The sequence below is a fragment of the Melanerpes formicivorus genome, unplaced genomic scaffold (genome assembly GCF_026170545.1).
Source record: "Melanerpes formicivorus ecotype bairdi unplaced genomic scaffold, bMelFor1.0.p_v2 SCAF_4, whole genome shotgun sequence".
Taxonomy (NCBI): Eukaryota; Metazoa; Chordata; class Aves; order Piciformes; family Picidae; genus Melanerpes; species Melanerpes formicivorus.
The window spans coordinates 18,440,421-18,454,111 of record NW_027142356.1 but is presented as its reverse complement, the minus strand read 5'-3'; positions in this window follow the sequence as shown (position 1 = coordinate 18,454,111).

Genomic DNA, 13,691 nt, shown 5'->3' with positions numbered 1-13,691 from the left:
TTGCACTTTCTCTTTTTTCTTTTTTTTTCATCTCTCTGGCAGCAGCACTTGACTTTTAAAAATATGTTTACATCCTTGTGCAATACACAGGTTCTGTTGTTTGGTTAATATGGGTAAAAATACACAAAAGCAAAAGAACACAGACATGGGAATGATGATTTTGATTTTGCATAGTTCTGCAGCAGTGTCTAATATAAATGGAACTGAATCAGGTTTTATTCTTGGATATATGGTTTTAATTTCTAAGGTGCTGTAGTTCTAGCACACTGTACATTTGTAACTAGGTAATTAAATAAGTTGGTGATAGATTATTTTACTATCTAGTAAATATGAAAAAAAAATTCTTCTTCTTTTATTGCCTTTTTTTCCTTCTCTCCTTCATTAACTTACAGTACATTACATTAACTGTCTGTCTAGCCTACTTATTCTTAACTAATAACATTACTGTTCAAGTAGAATTTTTAATTCAGGTTGTTTGCATGGGAAGTTAGAGATAGCATGATTTCCCTCTCCCAGGTTTTCTTACTAGTGATGCTTAAGAGGAAAAAGTCACTGCTGTGATCTTCCCTTGATCAGGGAAATTTTGTTCCATCATGGAATGGAAGATAAGGAAAGGTTTTATGGGGATATTGGCACTGGTTCAGTGATGGTTCTCTCCTCTTCCCCTCTGAGAGAAATCAATTATTTAAGAGAATTTAACTGACAGGTGACTATGCTTAATATTTATCTGCATAAAATTTGTATAGATAAAATTTGTGATACATGTATTTTTTTAATTTTAAGTATTCAAATGCACTTATATCAGTTGCAAACATATCTAGGAAAGTAGGACTAAAGAAGAAAAGAGGGGGAAAGGAAACATTAATAGTACATTACACTTTCTACCTCTTAGAGACTTTGAATTTTGGAGGGAAATTATGTTGCTGACCTTGAGGGGAGAAGAGCCAGTGAAGTTATATTCCTGCCACTGTGTATCTACAGCTTATCTGTCAAAATAAGAAATGAGCACCACCAAAGCAGACACACTTAAAAGTTGTGCCAAAGAGTTATTAGGGGATATTTGAAATTTTGTGTACAGTTGATCTGACTGTGGAAGTAAAATATTGTGATTGGCCATGAAGTCCATCTCTCTGGACTTTGGTGTCTCTGTGTCACCTTGCTGAGGCAAGCATCTCACATTTTCTTCTGGAGCAAATTCGATTTATACTTACAGGTTCATGCCAAATGGAAAATTGTTGCTTAGTTTTGTTTAGTACCTTCGCACTTTGCATTCAGGCCTGTTTTCTTTAACAGAAAGGGACTTTTCAGGCATAGAATTTTTTTGCATATGAAAGGACCTGCCCTTCTATGCATTCAACTGGTGTATTATGAGCTCTGCAGTAGTTTTGCTATTGAAGACAATTTTTCTAAGCTTGATTCCTTATTCCTTAACTTATTCCTAAACTCCTGCTGAGTGTGTGAGAAAGATTAATCTCCCTGACTTTTGTATATTTTCAGTCAAAGAACACTTCTTAAACAATAAAACAAGTCTTTTTGATTCACTCATCTAGGATTAAATTTTTCTATTAATTGTTTTGGTGTTTGGCAGCTTTTAAAGTTATAGAATTATTTAAACTTTTAATAGCTAGTTAAGTCTAAAGGGAAATCTCCAGTATTCTTGAGTTTTTTCTAGCTTATTTTTTTCCATGACCTCAACCTTAGGTGTTGTAATACTTGACGTTTTAGCAAGTGCAAGTGAGCTGGATAGCCTGGGGGGAAAAATTGCATTTGAGTATTGGTAAGAAACTGTTCTCATGACAGAAGAACCTCATGTCCACATGTGTTAATACAAAAAAATCTGGTCTTGAGCTGTTATTTTACATTACAAACTTGCCTGTAGATAACATCTAAACCAAAACAAGTCACCCTGCAGGCTTTAGATTTGGTAACCTTCTTTGATATTTGTTCAAAGAAGTTTTCTGCCATGGAAAACTGAATTTCTGATGAATGTTATTTAATATTATGTGTTAATAATGTTGATAAAAATAGCCATTCAATAAATGCCTTCCCTAGTAAATGCTCTAGCATTTAAATACAGATTATCTCCAGAAAGACTGTTTTTAAAGGAATATATATTTTAAAATCATATTTATTCCAGATTTGGGGTCTAAGTTTCCTTTTAATGAAGGGGTTATTTTCACATATATTGAGTTAAGAAAGAACAAGTCCTTCCTTAAGTGTTCACCATTTCAATAATCATTCATTAATTTACCTAATGGCTTAACAATACTCAGAGATGGAAATTCCTAGGTTCTACAAATATGGAGGCCTATTTGCTTTGGGAAGAGCATAAAGATATGAAAATCTAGGCTATCTATTTTTAACAACACTGCTTTACACGTTGGATTCTTTTTGATTTCCTGTTTTTATGTACCACTGAGCTAACAGGAGTGTATGGGCACATAAACAGTCTAGGTTTTTCTATTGTTATAAGTTTTCAATATGTCATGTATTGGAAATCTTTGAAATACTGTATTTCAAACAATCAGATTTAAAAGATCACATTCATTGTCATGAAGAATATATATGTTTAAGATTAGTACATTTGTGAACTAAAGCTATGCTCTTACAGGTCAGGAAAGAATAATTTTGGTTTTTTTTTTTCCCCCATTAATATTGAAATAGTGTCATGGATTGAGTTGAACCCGCTGCTGCTATTGGTATCATGCTGCAGTCATTCTAGCTTGAAAAAGTGAAAGTGCAACTGGAGCAAAGAGAGAGGGAGAGTGATTGCCCATTGGAATGGGCTGCCTGAGGAGGTGGTGGAGTCACCATCACTTGAGGTGTTCAGGAGGAGACTTGATAGGGTGCTTGGTTGCATGGTTTAGTTGATTAGGTGGTGTTGGATGATAGGTTGGACATGATGATCTTCAAAGTCTCTTCCAACCTGGTTTGGTCTATTCTATTCTATTCTATTCTATTCTATTCTATTCTATTCTATTCTATTCTATTCTATTCTATTCTATTCTATTCTATTCTATTCTATTCTATTCTATTCTATTCTATTCTATGTATAAGGTGGCTGGAAGTTCAGATTGCAACAGGGAGGCTTCCTGTTCCAGTTGCTGCTTCTGGATTCCAGTTTCTTGGGTATTGGCTTTTTTTTCTGAAGGCATGGCAGCAGCACAGGTGGGAGTCAGGTAGCTCCTGGTTTTGGTTTTCTTGTTTGTGCTATTTTGTTTTTCCCTGTGTATTTCACTGTGTTTCTTCTGCAAATAGGCTAAGCTGAGGTAATCATGCATTGTAGTATTAGATCAATTAGGTTATTAGCTAAGGTGATTATGCATTGTGCTTATGATATCTCATGGTATGTTAAACTCTTATCTTTTTATCCCAGTCCTGAGTTTTGTATGTTGCTCTTCCCCTCACTTTCATACTGGGGAAACAGGTAGGTTAGCCCTTGCATTAAACCATTACAACTAGAAATACCAAATTTCAGAGTTTCTTTTCTGTTAGCTTGGCAGTAAGTACACAGAGGACTCTGGCACTGGCTTGGAGTGCTGCACTCTACAAAGAGTTCCCAGCTTTTTTTGTCCAGTAACATCTTCCTAACCTTTGTTTTGCCCTTGTGGTCTTACCAGATCTCTTGCATCAGTATGTAAAAATCCTTTTGTTTTAAGATCTTTGTCTCTCTGTAACTCAGGGGGCTCATTATTTCTGCCTGTAGCTTTTGAAATTGATTTCTGTGTACAAGAGGCATTGGAAACTATATTTCATTGAACTTCCTCTCCTGGAAATGAATGTAAATGTTTTGAATATAGTTCTAGGAACAAACATTGTGTTTCTTTAAATTACTTCATTCTTCTCTGAATATAAATCAGCTCCTTAATGTTAGGTCTTTTGCATCTCTCTTGAGAAAACCTGATTTAATTTATGCTAAACATAATGGAACACCTGTGTGTGCTGGATAAAAACTAGATGTTGTAATGTTAAATGGAGAAATGTCACATCCTAACTAGGGAAAACAAGCAGCAGAGCTCTGAAGAGTCTTTTAAGCTTTTTGTTGCCATTTTGTAATTAAGAAAACCCTGAAAATGAAAACTTGTATGACAGCTCTAGCAGGTAATGAATAACCAGTTAAAAAAAAAAAAAAAGAAAAGAAAAAAAAAGAAAGATTTTTCCATGCTGTTTTGTTGAAGCACGAGATGAATTTGTAACCAGTTTAACATGTACACTGAAGTCCAATCCATGCAATGAGTCTTAATGGATAGACCGAAAGATTAAGAATTAAAGTAATTGGTTTCTGATTTCTCAGTACTGTTTGATGAGTACTGTGTTCAGTTTTGGAGACTTAACCAGAAGAAAGACATTGGGGTCCTGAAGCAGGCCCAGAGAAGGGCAACAAAGCTGGCAAAGGAGAACAGGTCTTGTGACAATTGGCTGATGCAGCTGGGGTTGTTTAGTCCGGAGAAAAGGAGACCTTGCTCTTTACAACTACCTCAAAGGAGGCTGTAGCAAGGTGGGTGGTGGTCTGTTGTCCCTACTAATAAATGATAGAACGAGAGGAAATGGCCTCAAGTTGCACCTGGGTAGGTTTAGTTTGCACATTGGAAGAAAATTCTTCAATGAAAGGGTTATCAAAGACTGGAATGGGTTTCCCTGGGAGGTGGTGTTTGAAAGAGGCATAGATGTGGTGCTAAGGGACATGCTTTAGAACTAAACTAGGTAGAGTTAGATAATGTTTAGATTTGATGATCTTAAGAGGCTTTTCCATCCAAAAGCATTCTATAATTCTCTGATTCTATACTTTGTCAAACTGGGAAGTAGTAAATTAGAAATGCATTACCTGTTGCACTGCCCAAATATTAAAGAAAGCTTTTAATAGAACAATCTGACAGTTTTTGGATTTCCAGCCAAGAAAATTATATAGAGTACAATATTGGATATCATGACATTTGGAAAAATATGTCCTTAATCAGCTAGAAGAGATGAGTGTAACATATATAGCTACAGCTTGAGGTAATAGTGCAGTTATTTGAAGAGAGGACTCAGTTTTGACTTCCATTTGTGGGGTTTTTAAAGCTGCTTTTTTATTGTTATTGGGGGTTTTTTGGTTATGGATGTTGAACACCATATTCTTATATATTGGGATACCAGAATATACTGTAGAATTATGTGAAAAAGGATGTCGATAGGATAAAATTTCCCAGCTCAAAATAAGAAAAAGTATGAGAATTTATTTAAGAGGGGACACCTCATTAACAAGGAAAGTAATCTAACTTTTTAAACACAATGTTTAGTCAGCAATTTGATCTAGCCTGAGAAAAAATTAAATATGACCCTAAGATATATCACATATGAAGTATCTCCATTGAAGATTCAGGACTGCTACCCTTGTTAAATATAGAGTTAATAATTTTCCTGTACAATTTATTTCTTAAGAAGAAAGAAAGCATTAAAAAATCAGCCTGGGTGAAATTCCAAATGATAGAGAGCTGAGTTTGCAGAATTTTAAAGGGTGTATCATTGCTTCTGTAACCACTGCAAATGGATATATACCAAGGAGAGAAGAGTACTATATAAGGCAAGGAAAAAAGACTACATCAAAGCAAATAAACATAGCATATGAGGGAATATGTATATAGACTGAAAACTGCAGAAGGTTTCTAACTGTTAGAAAGTTGTGGTTCCAAATAAGAAACATGAAGGCCAAACCCCCTATTTGTTATTAAGGAGGAGCTAAGCAAATTTATAAAATGCAATATATGACGTGGCTGTCAGTGACTGATGTCTGGGCCCAATGCAAGAAAGGTGCCTTCTTGTACTATTGCAATAAGTCTATGTAATCCCTTCAAAAAGAGGGACATTATAACACTTATGCAGTGTTATTATATACTGCATTAGATACTGCAGTGTTATTAGATACTGCAGTTACCGAGATTCAACAGTATCAGGAGAACAAATGCAAGACGTTGTAAAGTAAAAATGTATCTTGTGGATCACTTTCAGCAGTGAAGAAAGACATTATTATAAGGAAAAGATGAGGCTTGACTGATGTCTCCATTTTTTCCTATTATCACTGTTTTTATGGAGTCCTAGTCTTCATGAAGCTAGCTGATGAAGAGATACATATCCACTGCTACAGTGAGTATTCACAAAATCTTGTGTGTGGAGGGAAAAAAAAGAAAAAAAACCAAAACCCAAGCTTGAGTTCTGCCCAGGGAAAGGCTTTAATTGGATTTTTCCTCACTCTTTCATCCAGAATAAACCTTTATTGTGAATGGCTTGAGTTGGAAGGGACCTTAAAGATCACCTTGGTCCAAATTCCCTGCCACGGGCAGTCACCTCCTACTAAACCAGGTTGCTCAAAGCCTCATCCAGCTTAAATACTTTCAGGGATGAGGCACCCACAGCTTCTCTGGGCAACCCATTTGAGTGTCTCACTGGACTTCAGTGACAAGCAGGTGGCTACCAAGCTCATTAGAAGCAGGGTTACATACAGGTGCTTTGGAAAAGAAATAGAGAAAACAAAACAGAATAGTGTTATACACAACAAACTGAAATTTTGTTTGAGTGGCATCAACACATGAGCCTACTGGATCAAATAATGCTTAGGAGAAACTGAGGCTTCACTTCATAAATTTTAGCTCTTCATCATTCATTTCTATTTCCAAGTAGTAGTAATGGGTTGATCAATTGCACTTGGATAGATGCACAGAAATGATCTGTCCTGCTCTCGCTACAGCTGTAGGTGGTAGCAGCGATGAGAATGGGAGTCCACTCAAAGGTCTGGTTTGTCTCACCATCTGGCCCTTTGGCTCCTAATATGCTGACATTACAAAATCTTTGTGAGCCAGCTGGCAGACATTGCTTTGGCTTCCGTCTTCCTCTCTGGAACAGTCTGTCAGTTTGAAACAATGATAAAAAAATACAGAGCAATGCTCTGAAATCATTAAGATGTGTTAGGAGAGTTCAGTTCCTAACATAGCTCCCAGAACTCTTGAAATGAGATGTACTCACTTGTACTGTTCAGCATATATTGTCAGCTGACACACTAAAACAATCCTGTAATGCAAAGCTGAGGTATAGAGAAAGGTTAAGTTTTCAAGTCAAAACAGAGACCTGGGGATGAACCTAGGGTGTGGGGGTAGTTTTTTATGTTTGTGGTTTTTTGGGGGGGTTGTTTATTTGTTTTTTTGTTTTGCTTTCAGTTTTGCCCAAAATGCAATGTATGACTGGACTCTAAGACCAAAATCCTCATAGCCACTTTAGGCATAAAAAGAAATTATCTTATTTTCAAGGTTCAGAGCATCTACAGCTCCAGTTAATACTAAGATGAGTAGTATGCTTTCAATTCCTCAATAATAAATAGGAAATGTCTCATGTAGGTATTATAAAGCCTAGTTAAGAGCAAAATTTCCTTTTGTGCTCCCACTTGCTTCAAGTAATTTCACATACTGTCACTTAAACAGTTTTGAAGTCATAGAAAACAAAGAGATTTTTTTACAGAACTCAAAATTTTATGCAGTATGCCCAGCAAGGGTGTTACTTGGAACATGTTTATTTGTGCTAAAGAAAAAAACAAATACACAAAAACCCAAGCCAAACCAAACACACACCCCCCCCCCCCCCAAAAAAAAAAACAACCAACCAACCAACCAACAACAAAAAAACACCAACCAAAAAAAAAAAAGGAGGGGAGGAAGCTTTCCCAAATTATTCATAAAAGAAAAATGCATGGCAATATATCTCACCAGAACCAGACCAATATCTCAGATTCTCCTATTGCTAAAGACTCCTTGAGGAGCTCATGCTGATAAATTATGAATGGACTGGGAACATAGAAAGAGCAGCAGATATTATGCTGAGAAACTGGTTTTGCCCTCAGTGTTGAGAGGCTGGCATCACAGTGTTGTTTCATGCATGATGGAGGGGACTATTTAGAATAGCTGTGCAATTCTGATAAATTTCCTGTCATGAACAAGACTTCTTGCTTTTCATCAGATGTAATCATCAGATAGAAGATTACCAGTATAAAAAAGTGAGCAAAGCTAATTAATACAGGAAATTTATTGGAAGTGTGTGTCTCTGTAGAGTGGAGGGTAGTTTTGGGGAAAATAGACCAGCATATGCAAACTTATTTCAGAAGTAAAAGGATAGGAAGGAGGTATAATTGGCCCTCAGCCTCCAGCATGCTCTGCATTTTACATGGGACATGCTGAGAAATTTAACTGGAGGGGGGCAAAAGAAGAATATTCATGCAGACTAAGTCCTTGCAGTAAGACACAAGCCTCTGTAGGGTTCCTAGATGGGGAGAGAGAGGCAGGGATAGAGAGAGGGAAAGGCCAGTTTGGAGCAGAAAGATAATATATGCCCTCCTGCTGTGTAACTTGATGTATAAACTAATTAGAGAATAAGAAAAGTCCGTATTTTAATGTGGTATTTTTGAAAAGAGAATTGATCTAAGAGTTTTCTAGTAAGTTAATACTAAAGATTTTCCTCTTGGAAAATGTTTCCTTCCCTTCACCTACATATTTAATCACACATCTATCACTTAATACACACAATTTCCTATATATTTACCACAATGTTTAGTCAGTTTCAGTACAAATAGATATGATTACACATAATAAACATTTCTCTGCTGACAAAATAATTTTACATGTTCATTAAAGAGAAGATAAAAGTGAAGCACAATAAAAGCAGTCATGAAGCATTTAGAAAGTAAGCAATTTCTCACAAACTAGCACACATGTCTGGTGTCTCGGTCCAGAGAGAGAAGGAGACTCAGTTCTTTTGAATATTATGAAATACAAACGAGGCCATTTTTCTTCTCAGCAGCATTGTCCTTCTCCTCTGTTTTTCTTCTTCTGAGCCAGTAGTTGCTCAGGGCTTTTATACAGTTTTTAGTCCTTAGGTATGTGCCCAAGTATTGTCCCCCAGGAAATCGTCCTTAGATAAGTGTCCAGGTATTGTTCCCCAGGAAATCTTCCTGTGTATTCTTTTGTGTTTGGACAGGGGTCTTGAGGAAGAGGTGGGGGAGGCTTCCACCTCCTCCTTCTCCATTTACCTGTCCACAAACCCAATACACATCAGGGGCCAGGTGGTGAATCCATTGCCTCACCATCCTCCCTTCCTGGGGTACCTGATGGGTGGGGATGATCTTGTCTTATGTATATTCTTGAAGGCATCAATGGCAGTGGCCCTGGATCCATTGTCTGGGCCAGCAGCAAAGGTGATTTTATCTCTGTTGAGTCACATCAGGAGAGATAAGATTTAGTCTCTCACATCTGGGGATATTAGTTCTAATATTTAATTTCTTAATAGAGGATTTAATCAAATTCTACATAGTTGCAGATAACTGACAGCAGATCATCCTGCATGTTTTTACTATGGTTAGATATTTACACCCCTTAGTAAAGCCTGGTCCCCTGCTCACTGCTTGGTGACTGTGAAGCTATCTTTACAGATTTCAGTAGAAAATATTTTTGCTGGAGAATATAGTAAACTTTTACAGTTTTGAGAATGTGAGGCAAATTCTATGCTTACTAGAAGACTTCTTATACATTTTAATTTGTACATTCATAAATGTAAAAAGTTTGGTGTTACTAGAGAAAGTAAGATTGCAAGCCCACATTTCAGACCTCCTAATGCATACATTGTTTAATGGAAGATGATTGACCCTCTCTACTTTAAGTGAGATATATTCTGAAAGTCATTCCCGAACTTCCAACAGCTTGCTGTTTTAATACAGTCAACATGATATTTTAAATAATGCTTTACCTGAGACCACAAACTTGCTGAACCAACACAATGTGTGAAGAAATGTAATAATTATATATGAATTGCAAAGTAATTTTTAAACCTTTTAGAGGAAAAGAGTTATATAACTTTTTTTTTTCTTTTTTTATGTTATGTATTAACATAATACTTCAGCCTGGCACTTGGAATAGAGGGGGAGGGAGAGGACAGCTGTGTCCGGTGTGAGCAGGTCAATTTTCTCCTCAGCATGGTGGCAGAGCTGAAGGATGAAGTGGCCGAGCTGAAGGAGGAGGTAGCTAGGCTAAGGACCATAAGGGAAAGCGAAAGGGAGTTAGACTTGCGGGAGAAGGCTCTGCAGATCTCCCCTGCTGAGGGAAGGGTTCCTGGCGGCAGAGAGGGATGGATACGGGTCCCTGCCAGGGGTGGCAAGAGAAATCCACCCCGACCCTCTCCTCCTCCTCCGCTGCCCTTGCATAATAAGTATGAGGCCCTGCAGGCTGAGGGCAGTAAGGATGAGAGGGCTGAGGCTGAAGAGCAGCCATCCAGAGGGGAGCCTAAGGCCAAGCGGACCCCACCAGCTGTAACGGCTAGCTCTGGGGGGAAGCCTAAGCCCAAGCGGTCCCCACCAGCTATAACGACTAGCTCCACAAAGAAAGGGAGAAGGGTTATAGTTGTTGGGGACTCTCTCCTGGGGGGTACTGAGGGACCCATATGTCGTCCCGACCCATCCCACAGGGAGGTCTGCTCCCTACCAGGGGCAGGGGTTAGGGACATTGCGAAGAGATTCCCTGAATTAATCCAGCCCACTGACTATTACCCTCTGATGGTAATACAGGCTGGGAGTGATGAGATTGACAGGAAGGGCACCAGGGCAATTAAGAAGGAATTCAGGGCCCTTGGACAATTGATTGATGGGGCAGGAGCTCAAGTGGTGTTCTGCTCAATTCCTTCAGTGTCAGGGGTGTACACTGAGAGGAATGGGAGAACCCACACCATCAACAATTGGCTCAGGGGATGGTGCCAGTGGCAGAACTTTGGGTTCTATGACCACGGGGCAACTTTCACTGCACCTGACCTGCTGGGTCCTGATGGGGTGCATCTATCTAGAAGGGGTAAAAGAGTCCTGGCACTGGAGTTGGCAGGGCTCATTAGGAGGGCTTTAAACTAGGTCTGAAGGGGGTGGGTGAGGCAATCGGTCCCTCTGCAGAGGTAAGAGTAGGGCGCAAGGTAGGGTTAGTTGAGAAGTCAGGAACCCAGCTGCGATGCATGTACACCAATGCACGCAGCCTGGGCAACAAGCAAGAGGAGTTGGAGGTCCTAATCCATCAGGGCGACTATGATGTAGTCGCCATCTCAGAAACTTGGTGGGACAGCACCCACGATTGGAGTGCTACAATGGGGGGTTACAGGCTCTTTAGGAGGGACAGGCGAGGGAGAAGAGGAGGAGGGGTGGCTCTGTATATTAGAGAGTCAATCTCTGCCACACAACTTGTGGTGGAAGATGAGGTAGTTGAGAGCCTGTGGGTCAAAATCAGAGGACAACCTAACAAGTCTGACATCCTGATTGGAATCTGTTACAGACCACCCAACCAGGATGAGGCGGCTGATGAGTTGTTCTACAAGCAACTGGAGGCTGTCTCAAGATCATCTGATCTTGTCCTTGTTGGTGACTTCAACCTCCCAGATATCTGCTGGGAACTTAATTCAGCAGGGAGGAGGCAGTCCAGAAGATTCCTGGAGCGAATGGAGGACTGCTTCCTGACACAGCTGTTAAGCGAGCCTACCAGGGGCCAGGCTCTGCTTGACCTGCTGTTCTGCAATAGGGAAGGGCTGGTGGGAGATGTGATCGTGGGAGGCTGCCTAGGGTGCAGTGACCACGAGATAGTGAAGTTTTCAATATGCAGGGAGATTGGGAGGAGCACCAACAGAACCTCCACCTTGGACTTCCGAAGGGCGAACTTCAGCCTATTTAAAAAACTTGTCTGCAAAGTCCCCTGGGTACCAGCCCTCATGAACCGAGGGGTTCAGGAGGGTTGGACCTACTTCAAACAGGAGCTCTTGAAGGCACAGGAATTGGCGGTTCCCATGTGCCGGAAGGCAAGCCGGCGGGGAAGGCGACCGGCCTGGATGAGCAAGCAGCTCCTGGAGGATTTAAGGGGGAAGAGGAGGCTGTATCACCTTTGGAAGGAGGGGAAGGCTTCTCGAGGTATGTTCAAGGAAGCTGTTAGATTATGTAGGAATAAAATTAGGGAGGCTAAGGCCCAGCTGGAACTGAAGCTGGCCACCTCAGTCAAAGATAATAAAAAGCATTTTTATAAATATATTAACAATAAGAAGAAGGGCAGGAAGAACCTGAACTCCCTAGTGGACCTGGAGGGGAACACAGTTACTGAGGATGAGGATAAAGCTGAGGTCCTGAACACCTTCTTTGCCTCAATTTTTAACAGCAAGGCAGGAGTTCAGGACGAGTGGTCTCCGGAGCTGGGCGTTGGGGTCGGGGAGCAGAGTAATACCCTGGAAATCCGTGAGGAGTTAGTTCGGGACCTGCTGAGCCACTTGGATATCCACAAGTCCACGGGACCAGATGGGATCCATCCTAGGGTGCTGAGAGAGCTGGCTGATGTGCTAGCTAGGCCACTCTCCATCATTTTCCTCCAGTCCTGGCTCACTGGTGAGGTCCCAGATGACTGGAAACTGGCCAACGTGGTCCCCATCCACAAGAAGGGTCGGATGGAGGAACCTGGAAACTCCAGGCCGGTCAGCCTGACCTCAGTGCCAGGGAAAGTGATGGAGCAGATTATCCTGGCGGCAATAACTGCGCACCTGAAGGATGGCCAAGGGCTCAGGTCCAGCCAACATGGATTCAGGAAGGGCAGGTCCTGCCTCTCCAACCTGATCTCTTTCTATGATCAGGTGACCCGCCTGGTGGATGTGGGGAGGCCTGTGGATGTGGTCTACCTGGACTTCAGCAAGGCCTTTGACACCGTCCCCCACAGCAAACTGCTGACTAAGCTGTCAGCCTGTGGCTTGGACCACTACACTCTGTGCTGGGTTAGGAACTGGCTGGAGGGCCGGGCCCAGAGAGTGGTCGTGAACGGTGCCGCATCCAGCTGGAGGCCAGTCACCAGTGGTGTCCCCCAGGGATCTGTGCTGGGCCCTGTCCTCTTCAACATATTCGTTGATGATCTGGATGAAGGGGTAGAGTCAGTCATCAGCAAGTTTGCAGATGACACCAAGTTAGGAGCAGATGTTAGTCAATTAGAGGGTAGAAAGGCTCTGCAGAGGGACCTCGACCGACTGGAAAGATGGGCAGAGTCCAATGGGATGACTTTCAACAAGTCCAAGTGCCGAGTGCTGCACTTTGGCTATGGCAATCCCATGCAGAGCTATAGGCTGGGGTCGGAGTGGCTGGAGAGCTCCCAGACAGAGAGGGACCTGGGGGTGCTGATCGACAGCCACCTGAATATGAGCCAACAGTGTGCCCAGGTGGCCAGGAGGGCCAATAGCATCCTGGCCTGCATTAGGAATAGTGTGGCCAGCAGGAGCAGGGAGGTCATAGTGCCCCTGTACTCTGCTCTGGTTAGGCCGCACCTTGAGTACTGTGTCCAGTTCTGGGCCCCTCAGTTTAAGAAGGACATTGAAACACTTGAGCGTGTCCAGAGAAGGGCAACAAGGCTGGTGAGAGGCCTTGAACACAAGCCCTATGAGGAGAGGCTGAGGGAGCTGGGATTGTTTAGCCTGGAGAAGAGGAGGCTCAGGGGTGACCTCATTGCCCTCTACAACTACCTGAAAGGTGGTTGTAGCCAGGAGGGAGTTGGCCTCTTCTCCCAGGCAACCAGCACCAGAACAAGGGGACACAGTCTCAAGCTGCGCCAGGGGAGGTTTAGACTCGAGGTGAGGAGGAAGTTCTTCACCGAGCGAGTCATTCGGCATTGGAATGGGTTGCCCAG